This window comes from Carcharhinus amblyrhynchos, chromosome 1 (genome assembly GCF_965287045.1).
Source record: "Carcharhinus amblyrhynchos chromosome 1, sCarAmb.v2.hapA, whole genome shotgun sequence".
In the NCBI taxonomy this organism is placed as follows: domain Eukaryota; kingdom Metazoa; phylum Chordata; class Chondrichthyes; order Carcharhiniformes; family Carcharhinidae; genus Carcharhinus; species Carcharhinus amblyrhynchos.
Window position 1 is genome coordinate 115781744 of NC_137324.1, and position 15150 is coordinate 115796893.

A 15150-nucleotide genomic window follows, 5' to 3' on the forward strand; every position below is an offset into this window, starting at 1 on the left:
AGATCACCTAGAAAATAATCCCAGGTTTCGTCTCAAATTAGATTTAAAGAGAGTGTGGGAATTGATTCATGTCGAAGTGCCTCATCTGTCGGGGAGACCATCTGTTTCAGATTTTCCTTTGACATCTCAAGGAGTCTGAAGTGAACATAGCAGTGATACGTTATTGGCACCCAAGTGGGAACTTTCAGCAGATTACACAAGATTGAAACAATTTTGAACGAGAGCACTGACAATTTCAAATATTATATGGAGGGCTTTACCAAAGGCATGGTGCAGGGCAAGGTTCCCCTGGGTGTTCAAATACCTCACTAATGATGTAAAGGTATTCCAAATTCTTCTGGCTGAACACTTCATCTGTTTATCTTTGATACACTTAACTGAGAATTCAGTGTTACATTTAATGGTGACTCTGCTAATCCCATTTTAGAAGACTTAATTCTTTTTATTTCTACTTTCTCTGATCTTGCAACACATCTCCATTTCAAGAAGAACATTAACTAACTACTTCAAAGTCTATTTGATATTTTACAATAAAAAGAAGGTCCCCGGATATAAATAATGTCCCTGGATAAAAAGGATATTTCCACCCAGAATTTTACTTCATTGGAGTTCTTTGCACAATATGGATTTACAGGGTGAACGCCCTTAAGACAAAAGTTATTATGAAAAATGAAACATGTGATTGCAAAGGAGGTTGTTCAGTGCTCAGAGATTAACAGATCACAGAATCCTACAGTGCACATTCAGCCCATTGAGTCTGCACTGACCACAATCCCATCTGGGCCCTATCCCCATAACTCCATGCATTTACCCTAGCCAGTCCCCTTGACACTAAGGGGCAAGTTAGCATGACCAATCCAACTAACCTGCAAATCCAACTAACCTGCAAATCTTTGGACAGTGGGAGGAAACCAGAGCACCCAGAGGAAACACATGCAGACACGGGAAGAATATGCAGACACCACACAGACAGTGACCCAAGGTAGGAATTGAACCCGGATCCTGGCGTTGTGAAGCAGCAGTGATAACTACTATGCCACTGTGCCATCCAGATCTCAGTGTAAGTATTAAAATAAGGCCCAGTGTTTCTCTGCAAGGAAAGAAATACAATTACCATAGATATCAGCATACAAGTCAGCCTTTGAAGCCTCAAAAAATCCCTCCAAAAACTGGGCTTGACTTACACGCTGAGTATAAAACTGAACCACTGGCATGGGTGTGAGAGGTCATCATCTTTGTTGTTCACCATGCAGTGTTAGCTCTGTATGGATGTGTCTCAAACTCCCACATACCTTAACAACACAGTCCATATCACCTGCTTTATCCCTTGTGATTGGAGATGCCGGCGTTGGACTGGGGTAAACACAGTAAGAAGTCTGACAACACCAGGTTAAAGTTCAACAGGCTTATTTAGTAGCACAAGCCACTAGCTTTTGGAGCGCTGCTCGTTCATCAGGTGAATGGGAATTCAGTTCACAAACAGGGCATATAAAGACACAAACTCAATTTACAAAATAATGGTTGGAATGTGAGTCTTAAAGGTACAGACAATGTGAGTGGAAAGAGGGTTAAGCACAGGTTCAAGAGATGTGTATTGTCTCCAGTCAGGACAGTTAGTGAGATTTTGCAAGCCCAGGCAAGTTGTAGGGATTACAGATAGTATGACATGAACCCAAGATCCTGGTTGAGGCCATCCTCATGTGCGTGGAACTTGGCTATCAGTTTCTGCTCAGTAACTCTGTGTTGTCGTGTGTCGTGAAGGCTGCCTTGGAGAACACTTACTCGAAGATCAGAGGCTGAATGCCCGTGACTGTTGAAGTGTTCCCCAACAGGAAGAGAACACTCTTGCCTGGTAATTGTCGAGCGGTGTTCATTCATCCATTATCATAGCATCTGCATGGTCTCCTCAATGTACCATGCCTCAGGACATCCTTTCCTGCAGCATATCAGGTAGACAACGTTGGCCAAGTTGCAAGTGCATGTACTGTGTACCTGGTGGATGGTATTCTCAAGTGAGATGATGGCATCCATGTCGATGATCTGGCATGTCTTGCAGAGGTTGCTGTGGCAGGTTGTGTGGTATTGTGGTCACTGTTCTCCTGAAGGCTGGGTAGTTTGCTGCGAACAATGATCTGTTTGAGGTTGTGCAGTTGTTTGAAGGCAAGAAGTGGAGGTTTGGGGATGGCCTTGGCGAGATGCTTGTCTTCATCAATGACATGTTGAAGGCTCTGGAGAAGATGTCATAGTTTCTCCGTTCAGGAGAAGTACTGGACGACAAAGAGTACTCTGTCCGCCATGTCCCATATTTGTCTTCTGAGGAGGTTGGTGCAGCTTTTTGCTGTGGTGTGTCAGAACTGTCAATCGATGAGTCGAGTTATGAGGGCATCTTTCAGTGTCTGGAGGTGTCTGTTGCGATCCTCCTCATAAGAGCATATCCTTTTATATATGGAGGGCTTGTCCGTAGGGGATACAGTGAAGTGCTGAGGTGACTATCCTTGATAGAGATGCATGTGTCCAAGAATGCAACTGATTTTGGACAGTAGTCCATGGTGAGTCTGATGGTAGAATGGAATTTGTTGATGTCATCATATAGTTGTTTCAATGATTGTTCATTGTGAGTCCAAGGGAAGAAAATGTCATCGATGTATCTAGTGTATAGCATTGGTTGAAGGTCCTTTGTGGTGAAGAGGTCTTGTTCAAACCTGTCAGCTCTGTGCCCTTGTGCCCAGTTATAAGGTACCAGTAGGTAAAACATCCATTTGCGGGGGAGAATTTGAGGTTGACAACTAACATGAGCTTAACATGTCGTGGCTGAATAAAGAGGGTGACTTTATCCAGGCCCCTCACAATTTTGTACATCTCAATCAAATCACGTCATTTGTTTAATAGAAAACAGTCCCAGCCTACCCAATCTTTCCTCATATCTTTCCATATAAAATCACAGGAAACAGGCATGCAGCTATAATAGGTAATAAGGAAAGCAATGGAAATTTAGCAATTATAGCTAAAGGAACATAGAATATATAGGTAGGCAAAAATTATACAAGGTTTTGGTGAGACTGTATCGGGGATGCTATGTACAGTTTTGGTCCCTTTATTTGAAGTAGGATGAAATAGCATTAGAGGCAGTTCAGAGGAGATACATTAGATTAATTCCAGAGATGAGCGGTTTGTCTTATGAAGAGAGATTGAGGAGTTTAGGCTTGTACTCTCTGGAGTTTAGAAGAAAGAGAGAGATCTAATTGAGATATGTAAGATGATAAAAGGTATTGACAAAGTAGACATGCACTGGATGTTTCGCCTTGTGGGGCAACCTAGAATGAGAGGTCATAGTTTTAGGATAAGGGATAGCAGATTTAAAATAAAGATGAGGAGAAACTACTTCTCTCAAAGGCTCATGAGTCTGTGGAATTCGCTACCCCAGAGTATGGTGGATGCTGGGACTTTGAGTAAATTTGAGCAGGAGATAGACAGGTTTTTAATCAGTAATGAGTTGGAAGGTTATGGAGAACAGGCAGGAAAGTGGATTTGAGGCTGAGATTAGATCAGCCATGATCATATTGAATAGCGGAGCAGACTCGAGGGGCTGAATTGCCAATTCCTGCGCCTAATTCTTATGTATTTATGTTATTATGTTCTTATCCTGAAACTGGGTTTTACATTCCCCAGCAAGGGGAAACAACCTCTTGGTATCTACCTTGTCAAGCTGTGAAGGAAACTGTGTCAAGAAATTTGGCTATAATGAGGGGTAAAAAGGTTATAAGAATTATATTCCCGTAAATAAGAGATTCAAAGTGTTTCAAAGTTCAAATGACAGTTCACTGTGCATGTAGGAACCAGCCCCTTTTGACAGCAATAAGAGAAACGCTGATAAGTGTAATAAATTCACTCACTGTGAATAAAGCCACTCACTGTGACTCCAATAAATAAATGATTTATTAAGAACAATAAAAATATATAGGTCTGACAGAACTGCAATACAAGTCTACTCTCTTCTCCTCCCTGGCTCCAACTGACGTTCCTTCCCATGATGTGGAGATGCCGACATTGGACTGGGGTAAACACAGTAAGAAGTCTGACAACACCAGGTTTAAGTCCACTCTGGACTTACTGTGTTCCTTCCCATCCCAGGATGTGGCCCTTATTCCTGATTGGTTTGCCTTCCTGCGCAGCATCTCCACAGGTCAAGCCCAATCATGTGGCCCCCAAAAGGTCACCCCGTTAAAGGGGTCACATCATGACACTCCTTTCCCCCTAACTCCTGAGTCCAACTCTGAATGAAATAAAGGAACATCATTAAACATAGACATACATGGCACAACAACACATCAGGGACATCCCAAGGAAAAACGTATCACAAATTCAGTGAGTCAGGTGACTTCTGAATTTGCTTTATCACAGATGATTTGAATGTTTGTTAAACCATTGGAAGCTGAATGATAAAGTGCTGACCGAATGTGGTGAATAGCATTTGACTTGACAGATTTTCAAAACTCCTCTGCTGTAAATGCTGTACCATTGTCTGGCACAAAGACCTCTGGGATGTCACGGATGGCAAAAGTCTGCCACAATTTATCAATGGTGGCTGTGGCTGTTGTAGACTTCATCAATTGGACATCCAGCCATTTAGAATGAGCATCAACCAAGATGAGGAACAAGTGTCCCATGAACGGTCCTGCGGAGTCTATATGTAGTCTTGACTGTAGTCGACCCAGCCACTCCCACCATGCGTATTGGCCAGTGGCAGAAATGACTGCCGGGCTTCACAACTCAGGCGCTGACTGACCATTCTTTTGATTTGTTAATCGGTGCCCGGCCACCAAACGCAACTTCTGGATAGTGCTTTCATCCTACTTTGGCAGGGGTGCGTGTTGTGCAATTCCTGTAATAAAAGTCATCGCCCCTGAGGTGGCACAGTTACATGAGTTCCCCACAATAACATGCCACCCTCGCATGTTACCTCCATCTCATACTGCTGGTAAGGTTTAATTTTCTCCAGCTTATCGTGTCTCTAACCTCTTAACTTTCAAGAGCACTGAATCACTTCCAGTCCAAATTTTTATATGAGTAGCTGAGACCGGCAAAGTCTCTATCAGGCATGGCACCAACACTATTTCTTGTGATTGAAGTGATGATGGTATTGCCTGTAGCAGAGAGGAGTGGCTGAGTGCATCTGCATTCAATATATGCATCCCAGGCCTATGCTGGAAAGAGTAGCTGTATGCAGCTAACAATACAGCCCATCTCTGTGCCCTCGTAAGAGGTAATTGGTGGCACCGGTTTTTCCTCTTGGAATAAACCCAACAATGGCTGTGACCCATGAAATGCTTGCCATATATATATTGATGAAACTTCTTCACTGCATAAATCGCTACCAGGCTTTCTTTGACAAATTGCGAAAACTTTCTCTCAACAATTGATAAGTTTCATGCCGCAAATGGAATTGGCCTTCCTACTCCATGTGAGATCTTGTGGGACAAGACTGTTCCCATTCCATGTAGTGTTGCATCACAGGTGATTTGGTTGAATCAAAATGTGCAAGTTGACAACTGTAATATTTGCTTTACTTTTGCAAATGCCTCATTTTGTGCTTCTCCCCACTTCCATCATGGGTGCTTCTTCAAAAGCTTCAAAATTGGGATTAAAATTGTAGACATGCTTAGTAAGAATCTGCTGTAATAATTCAGCATTCTGAGGAACAATTTTAACTCTGATACATTTTTAGGCTTTCTTAATGGCTTTAATTTTTATCCTCCAAAGGATGTAAACCTTTAGCATCTACCCTGAAACCCAGGTATGTAACTTTATCCACCTGGAAAGTGCACTTATTTCACTTCAAACAGATGCCCAATTCTTTAAATCTTGTTCAAGCCCCCCCTCTAAGTTTATCCTGTGTTCCTTAGGGAATGCTTCCATAATTCGGACATCATCCAGATACACAACTATGTTAGGAATGCCCTGTTATAAACTTTCCATCATAAGCTGGAAAATGGCACTGGTGATGATACTCCGAAGGGTAAACTGGTATATTGGTTATAGTTCTTTGTGGGTGTTGATGGTAACTAACCACTGGAAATCTTTATTCAACTCCACCTGCTAGTAGGCGTGACTGAGATTGCCTACTAAGGCCCTCTGCTAATTTCTCGGGATGGGGTATCTATGTATTTGAGTTCCTCGATTTACAGTTAATCTATAATTCCCATAGATTCCTACAATGCAGTCTGGTTTTAGAATAGGGACTGTAGTGTAGCCCATTCAGAAAACTGTGCAGGCTTTATGACACATATGTCTTCCAATCTTCTTAGCTCCACTTCTACTTTATGATGGAGTGCATAAGGCAATGGGAAGGCCAAAAATAATTTTGGCTTTGCCTCAGGCTTCAAATAAATTTTGGCTTCAGCCCCTTTTATTCGTCCCAGTTCCTTTTGGAAAATATCAGAGTATCTGCACATTAGCTCTTGCAAATATTTCCAACCAGTCTAATTTTATTTGCTCCAATCAATCTCGACCTATGAGACAAGGCCTGTGACCCTCAGGACAGGTAGTTGTGCTGTTTGATCCTACATTCTTCAACGTCTTTTCTGTATAAGTAGACAAAATGGCTTCTAAATCACTCAGTTTCAAGGGTTGCAGACCTTTTTGATGTATCAGACTGCTTGGTCCACTATGACTATGGTGTGAATCTTGTACCAACTTCCATTTTAAGAGATCTACCATTGACCCTGAAGGCTATTTTTATAGGAGGTTCCTTATTGACTTAGACCTGGTTTAAAATATATGATACAGTTCCTCTATTGGACTCCTCATCCAGTTTCTTTAATAGGGTTAAACTAACCATCATTTTTTATGCATCTGTCCTCTCTGCTCTGTTCTGCACCATGCTTGTAAGTGACTCTTCAGTTTACAATGGAAACATACGTAACTTCTGCACCAGAAAGTTTCTTGGGAGAGCTTTCCCCAACATAGAAAACAAGCTTCCATCCTTGGTGTTGTACTCACCTTCTCAGGTTCTGCTGCACCCTCACTCGGGCTGTTCCCTTGCAGCCCCTGTTTCCTGCCACAATGATTCATTTCATTGGGCATGCTTGTAGGTCACTTCCCTGCTCAGCACATTCAGTTGTCTGGGCCATCCCCACAGACTTTTTTTGAAGAGATGTTGGTAATAGCCAGCAGCTTTTTCTGTATGGCCCATCTCCAACAGTTGACTATCTCAGGTGATTGTCATAGTTGCCTTGCTAATGAGACAGGAAATGTGAGTCTTTCACATTCCCTTGCAGTTATTGTCATTGATTAGTTTTGCAGGTAGACAGTCTTCACTTCAATGAATTAGAATGTGGAACATATAGTAATGCAAATTAGGGTTAGCCATCTTGGGCTATGAGTTTCAGTCAATTTAATCTGTAATTTAAAAAGTCTATTTTTAGATATTCAATTCAAGTATCCAGCCTATGGACTAAAAGTCCTTATTTGTCATAAGCATGTCTTCATCGCACTCATGATGGTGAATTTCTGCAGTAAGCAATAAAATCACCATAAGGCTTCGTTGATTTATTTGCATGCGCTAATACTCATTCTGCACTCATTCTGACAAGTACCCACTCTGATGAAACTTAAGTAGCTCTCAATGAACAGAGAGTGCCAGTGACCTCCCATATGTAACAATCAATTGCAAACTATCAAGTATTGCAAATATTTCCAGCTCCAATTTGGAACGAGCTAAATGTAGAAAAGTTAATTGCCTATGTCACCATCATAAAGCAGTGACAACATGGTCTTTGCCCTGTTCTGATAGTTGACTGTATCATGTGAGGAATATCTTTACTGAAGCTTATACATCACTTAGGTTTAGTTTGGACAATTGCTCCCTGAACACCTTGCATGGATATGACCTTCTGCTGTGGGCCCTTCTCTCCCTCTTCCTATTCCATCTTCCACAAGCTTACATCCTGCCCTGTATGGCCTATATTAATTCTCCCAGTCAAACTGTATTCTAGGGGGAATGCCTACTTATGCACTCATGTCTGGGAGCGACATGATTGTGCAGAAGACTTGGAATCAGCAAAATACTCCTTGAGTGCCTTCCATAATGTTCCCTGTAGACCTTTACAACTTGAAACAATTATGGAAAGTGCCAAACACTGCTTGAATTATAACAACAACCAGAAGAAATCAACCATGAATGAACCATGAAATTCCTTTAAATAGCACTTTTGAATGTAGCAATGGTCTTTCCTGCTGCTGAATGCTTGTTAAGCTTTGTGTGATTAATAAATGAAGGGTCGAACTCCAAAATGCCAATGCTGTGTTGAAGCAGCCCTGCATGCCGACTGATGCATCACAATTTCCCTGTTCTGCATACTTCTGGCAGTCATTCAATGCTAATGTGCTCACCAACATGGCACAACTTACCCAATGCTGTGGGTGTGATTTAGCACCAGAAAAGTAGTGCCCAAGCAAAGGCCAGCTGCTCAAAGGACTATAAACAAAAGATACAGCAGCATCTTTCTTTTTAAGACAAACAATCCTGATTTTCAACATTTTAAAGAATAACGTGATGTTATTGGAATTAAAGTAGAAAAAAGAATCAATGGACAATTTAACTGATAGATTGCACTGGATTGTTTTCTCCCTAATACTGATAACTGTATACTGCTGCTGCAGGTAGCTCTGACAAGGAGATCTGCTGTTTTGAGCTATTTTCACACATCCGCTTTAGGTCATCTGCCACTGTCTCTCTCTTGTATAATATTCCTTTATTAATTAAGGGCGACACAGTGGTTAGCACTGCTGCCTCACAGAACCAGGGACCCGGATTCAATCCCTGGCCTGAGTCACTGTGTGGAGTTTGCACATTCTCCCCGTGTCCGCATGGATTTCCTCGGGATGCTCTGGCTTCTTCTCACAGTACAAAGGTGTGCAAGTTAGGTGGATTGGCCGTGATAAATTGTCCATTAGTGTTAGGGGGATTAGCAGGGTCAATATGTGAGTTTACAGGGATAGAGCCTGGGTAGGATTGTTGTTGTGCAAGCTTGAAGGAGGTTGGCCCCTTCTGCACTGTAGGGAATCTATGATTCTGTTATTTCTGCTCAAAAGGTTATTTGTGTGCAGAAGTTTTGAATTTAAAGATATTTCTGAGTGAAATAAAGACAATTTGCATATAACCAACTGTTAAAATATTGACTGTTGACCGTGTTGATAGTTGAAGTAAGTATACTGGACGCAGCATTCAAAAAATCAGACAGTGTGTAAAACTTGAAATACTGTGTACAGTTCTGACCACCCTACTATCGGAAGGATATTTTTAAACTAGAAAGGGTGCAGAAAAGATTTACTAGGATGCAACCAGGACTTGATGGTTTGGGCTATATGGAGAGGCTGGATAGACTGGGACTTTTTTCCCTGGCCTGTAATACTTCAGTAAGAAGTCTCAGGACACCAGGATAAGGTCCAACAGTTTATTTGGTAGCACAAGCCACTAGCTTTTGGAGCGTTACTCCTTCATCAGGTGCGTGGGAGTTCTGTTCACAAACAGATCATATAAAGACACAAACTCAATTTACAAAATAACAGTTGGAATGCAAGTCTTTACAGCTAATCAAGTCTTAAAGGTGCAGACAATATGAGTAGAGAGAGCATTAAGCACAGGTTAAAGAGATGTATATTGTCTCCAGACAGGACAGTGAGATTTTGCAAGCCCAGGCAAGTCATAGGGTTTGCAGATAGTGTGACATGAACCCAAGATCCCGGTTGAGGCCGTCCTCATGTGTGCAGAATTTGGCTATCAGTTTCTGCTCAGCGACTCAGCGCTGTCATGTGTCATGGAGGCTGCCTTGGAGAATGCTTACCTGAAGATCAGAGGCCGAATGCCCGTGACTGCTGAAGTGTTCCCCAACAGGAAGGGAACGGTCTTGCCTGGTGATTGTTGAGTGGTGTTCATTCATCCATTATCGTAGCGTCTGCATGCTCTCCCCAATATACCATGCCTCAGGACATCCTTTCCTGCAGTGTATCAGGTAGACAACATTGGCCGAGTTGCAAGTGTATGTACCGTGTACCTGGTGGATGGTGTTCTCATGTCAGATGATGGCATCCGCGTCGATGATCCGGCATTTTTTACAGAAGTTGCTGTGATAGGGTTGTGTGATGCTGTGGTCACTGTTCTCCTGAAGGCTGGGTAGTTTGCTGCGGCCATAATACTATAATACTGTATACTACTGTAATACTTCACCCATTGTGTATTTCAAGGGATTTCTCACCTATCTGTCCTTGGCAGCCATTGTTTCGATATCCAGAACTTTGCATTTTAATGTCACTTCCTCAGACAATGATAAGCTTTGACGGATCTTTGAATGACAGGAAACATCCCTTTCATCACATAAGCCTGAGTTTATCTTGTTTGCCTTTTCACCTTCACCTTGGAAGGTAGCCTTGTACTTTTAAGTAGCTTGTTCTGTCTCATTTCAAACAGCAAAATTTCCAGTCATTTGAAAGTTGAAAAGTCATATTTTCAATAAAAGGGGCATAGTCTCATGACACTTCTACCACATATAAATGACACAACATGAGTCCTATTAGATCCATAATACACTATGTATTAGGCAGACCCGATCTCATGAAGTCTCTTCTTACAGTGGTTAGGATGCACTGGAAAATATTTTCACAGTAGAGTTATTTCAATAATATGGCATAATTTTTCTACATTTGGAATTTTATTATTTCTGTAAGTTTGCAAGTAAAATTCTGTTGTTACTTTCTTTAGCACAAATCAAGATTAGGAAATAAAATAGGTCAAAAATAAGAAAGGATTTGAGGAATTCCCATGATGCACATTTATTTTGTTCTTTGATGTTACTGATGTTAATAAAGTTTGACATGCGACTCAATGTAATTAATTGCATATGGAACATATTGTGATTGACAGCCAGGAAAGGGAAACATTTGCAATTCTTTCCAAAAATGACTGGTCCCCATTGAATTCTAAATGCAAATCAATGAAAATGAACTCCAGTTTTTTTTTTACCCACTCTTCTCAGCTGCTCCATTGGGCTCTAGTCTGGGTTTGATTCTAAAACATTGTCCGGCATCTTACCTATTTTCCCGACCCACCGCAGCGAACAGAGATTTGGCTAGCCGCCAAATTCTCCAACCTCACTGCAACAGGAGGATGGCGTGAATGGCCAGTAAGATGGCGCCCGTTGTGTTACTTTCATTGATCATTAGAATTGGATTTGGTGAGAGTGCACCCCATAATAGTACACTCCAAAGATTACAAATTAAACCAACATGAAGTCATATAAAAATAATTTTCAGGAATAGTAATTTAGGAGAATTATATTCATGATTTTAAAATATTTATATTAAAAGCAGCATGGGCATATTTGAATGACGCAGTTGTTTACCCCAACCCACTTTAAATAACCTCCTACGTGCCTATTTCTGCATTGGTGGTTAATGTTCTGCAAAAATGCTCTGCTCAACAGCTGGTTGGTACAATGCCCAGGTACAAACACCTCAGTGGATGTTGTCAATGACACTCACTGGACAATTGACCAAAAGGTGCAACGCATTAGTACAAGAAGGCAGTGGCCTCCTCACATTACATCATTTCCCTCCTGATAGGTAACAGATACATGGTTAGGCTTTCCCTGTTCAAGAAAGGTTTCTTCCATCTTGCTAGGCAAAGCTTGGAGGGGGACATGATTATGATCTCAGATAAGGTCAACATTCAAATGAGACTCCCTTAACGGGCAGTCCAATCTGTCAGAGCCAGTAGCTGCTGCACTCTTTGAGGGCAATCTTACCAGAATTTGACAAAGTGTTAGGATCTGACTGAAAACCGGTGTGTTTCTCTCCAGTGAAGCTTTCACTCCAGGACATAGATTCTCACATCAAATTTGCGTGACAACTGGAGTAAATCATGCTGGTTTTATCAGTGGGAGTTCAGAGTAGAATCTCCCACATTCTGTGTACTAAATCCTGTTAAAAATCATGGACAGGGCCTATCCCCATGGAAGAGGCTGGCAGCAGAGTGCTGAGTGGGCAGTATGTGCCAATCTATCAGCGCTGAGGTTGGTGCATGAGCAGTGACCCCTCTCTGCCAGCCTCCCAATTGCTGGTCAGCTCAATCGCTGGCCAGCCCCACAACCCCAAAATGCTGGCCCTCCCCCATGGTCCTCCCCCAGTTGGTGGGCCCCCAAATATGCCCAGCCCATCCTTGAGCCCTCCCCACCCTGCAGCTCCAATTTCCCATCCCAAACCCCTCTCGCTGCAGTTCTGGCCACCCACACCCTGCAGAGATGACCCCGCCACCCCTGCAGCACTGATACCGCCCTCCCAACATCCTGCCCTCCCCGATGGCCAGCCCTGATCGCTGGTCCTGGCCTCCCTCCCTCCCAGCAGTTGCCCCCCCACTCCCACTTCACTCCAGCAGGGTTGAGCTGCTAGCTCCCTGCAAGGGGGCACCTAAAGTAATCCCTGCTGGAGTGAAATACTCCTGGCAGAGGGGAGAGGCGAATGGGCCCAGAGACTTCAGTCCCAAGTCCACTAATGTCATTTAAATCATACTTAAAATGAGCGCTACATGTATAACGCCTATTTCTGGTGAGGACCTGATGGCACTGAAAATCCGGTGCTGAGAGAGTGCTCAGAGCCAGATATCTAGTGCAGATTGCGCTAATCCAGCACCACTTAAATCTCCTGGTCCGTTATGCTGAAAAATCAGTACAGGTGGATGGAAGAATTGCCTCCCCATGTCTTCTGATACACAGTCAAACAAAACAGATGGGCATATTTCACATTGCCATGTAGAGAGACAGGACCTAAAGGCACTGTCAAAGCCTGGCTGCACCAAAATATATCCTCCCCTTCATCCCACCACAGAGGTCTCAGGACACATCGACGAGGCATGAAACTACAGTGAGGGGCCAATGTATGGTGGGAAGGGAGGGGTGGTTCAATTATATGCAACTGTAATGTAAAATGTAATGAAATCACAATGGGTGTGAACCTCATTGTGTCGCCGGCGAGATTCACGTTTTCCAGATTTCGCTGGATCCTGAAACCCTGCCAACATTCCACAGATGGCGAGAGTGGCTCAAGATCCCGCCGTCCGTAAGTGTGTAGTTGACAGTTGTGTGTTTTATGTGTATTTTAATAGCATTCCCAATCTCCAACTACTATCATCTTGTGAAAACCCTGGAACTAGAATGTTCTGTATATATGGGCACAAGCTGGAGATGGTTAAATACGGAGCCAAGAAAGTATAGAGTTCTTTTTTGAGCTGCAGATGGGAATAGACAATATAATAGTCTTCAAAACAATTGGATCTAATAGCAGAAAAAGACAAGGCCAAGCAATATTGATAGAAATTAGTGATGATAAGGGCAACTAGGTAATAACTGATGTCTGCCATTGACTGCCATCTCAAGGTGAACAGTTTAATAGGTAATTGTTTGAACAACTCAGAGCAGCTGCTGAAAATCGTTACGTGATAGTTGGCAGATTATTTCAATGTCATCTACTTAAGTGGATTGATCGCAGATCTTCTGTGGCAGTCATATAAGCACAGTTGGATAGTCCTGACCGTTGCATAGTTAGTTTTGATGTTATCATACAGGCTAATCAAAAACATGGATGTGTGAAACTCTTGGAGAGCGGAGCTTTGAACTACAATTAGAATTAATGGAGAGGAAAAGGAAAAGAGAACTTCAAGAAAGGGAATTCTATTGACTATGATTATGATGCAAGTTCACTCTGAGCAAACGGCAGAGGCAAGGTGACAGTAGTTTGTTAATAAGTGAGAAAATCATCATTTTCAAAAATATATAAATGGAATAATAAATGAATGAGAACCAGCATTCAAATTGTGGACAGAATATGGATCTAAACAACCATTTTAACAATGTAAAAATCCTTTCAAAGAGACACTGGGTGGAATTATTATGTGGGATCAACAACTATTCAAATTAATTCTTCACATCAGTCTTCACAGATGACGATTGGACATATTCCAGATCCACTCAAATTCGCTGGAGAATCTATAACATATGTAGAGGTCAGTAAATTGGATCTTATGAAGGAACTCAAAGAATTACCAGGCGAGGAATCCCATAGAATCTACCAGGAGACAAGAAAGGATACAGTTAAGGATCTAGTAAACATTTTTAAAAGCTTCATAAACACAAAAGCTGAATGCATGTGCTGCCAGATCTGCTGACTATTTCCAGCACTTTCTGTTTTTATTTCAGATTTCCAGCATCTGCGGTATTTGTGTTTGTGTGAAGCTGGGGATAAACAAGTGGTATCCCAATATTAAAGAATAAAGGATAGCGTTCAGGCTGAATTTTAGTGCTGGGTTCACGAAAGGTGAGTCAGGCCACATCCTCGTAACTGCACCCACAAATCCTGTCAGACTTCTCCTGGCATTTTTGTTAGTTTTGGGAGGGGACAGGTTGTGACTGCAATTCACGACCTGAGATCGGGTTCACCTTGCTTTCATCCCAGAAGGCCCCAGTTCTTCCTCTCACCTATGCGTGAAAAGGATCCAAATGGTACAGCAACAATACATCATTTCAGGAAAGGCCTGTCACACTGCTCGAATTCACCTCTGACCATTAAGGTCAGAGACTTTTTTTTGCTTGCTAATAAATGTTTGGTCTGTGTGAGCTGGTCCATTGAATGTTTTGCCTCAGTTGCTAATGGGTTAATTGTTCTATGCCAATTTTTCCACTGGGCCCTGTCTTCCCATTTGTGTGTTGCACCTGCCATGCTTATCCCTGTTGGTCTCTTCAAACAAACATTTGCTCACAAAGCGGTGCAGGTTTCCAGCATCACTCATCACCTGCAGTATCCCTCACTCCAATTCAGACCCTCTTACACCTACAACAACTATCTCAAAGCATTGCAACCCCAGAGGATGCAGCAATCTGACAGTCCCCTGGCCTACCCCAGAGACACCACCAGGAAACCATTAAATTTCGTCCATACCCTTCAGGCCTGCTCCACTGTTATGATCATGGCTGATCATCCAATTAAATAGCCTGCCACCCATATTCTTAGATCCCGCCACCCCAAGAACTATATCTAACTCCTTCTTGAAAACATACATGCTAGAATTTTACCACCTGCCATGGGAATTGGAGCAGGTGAGGG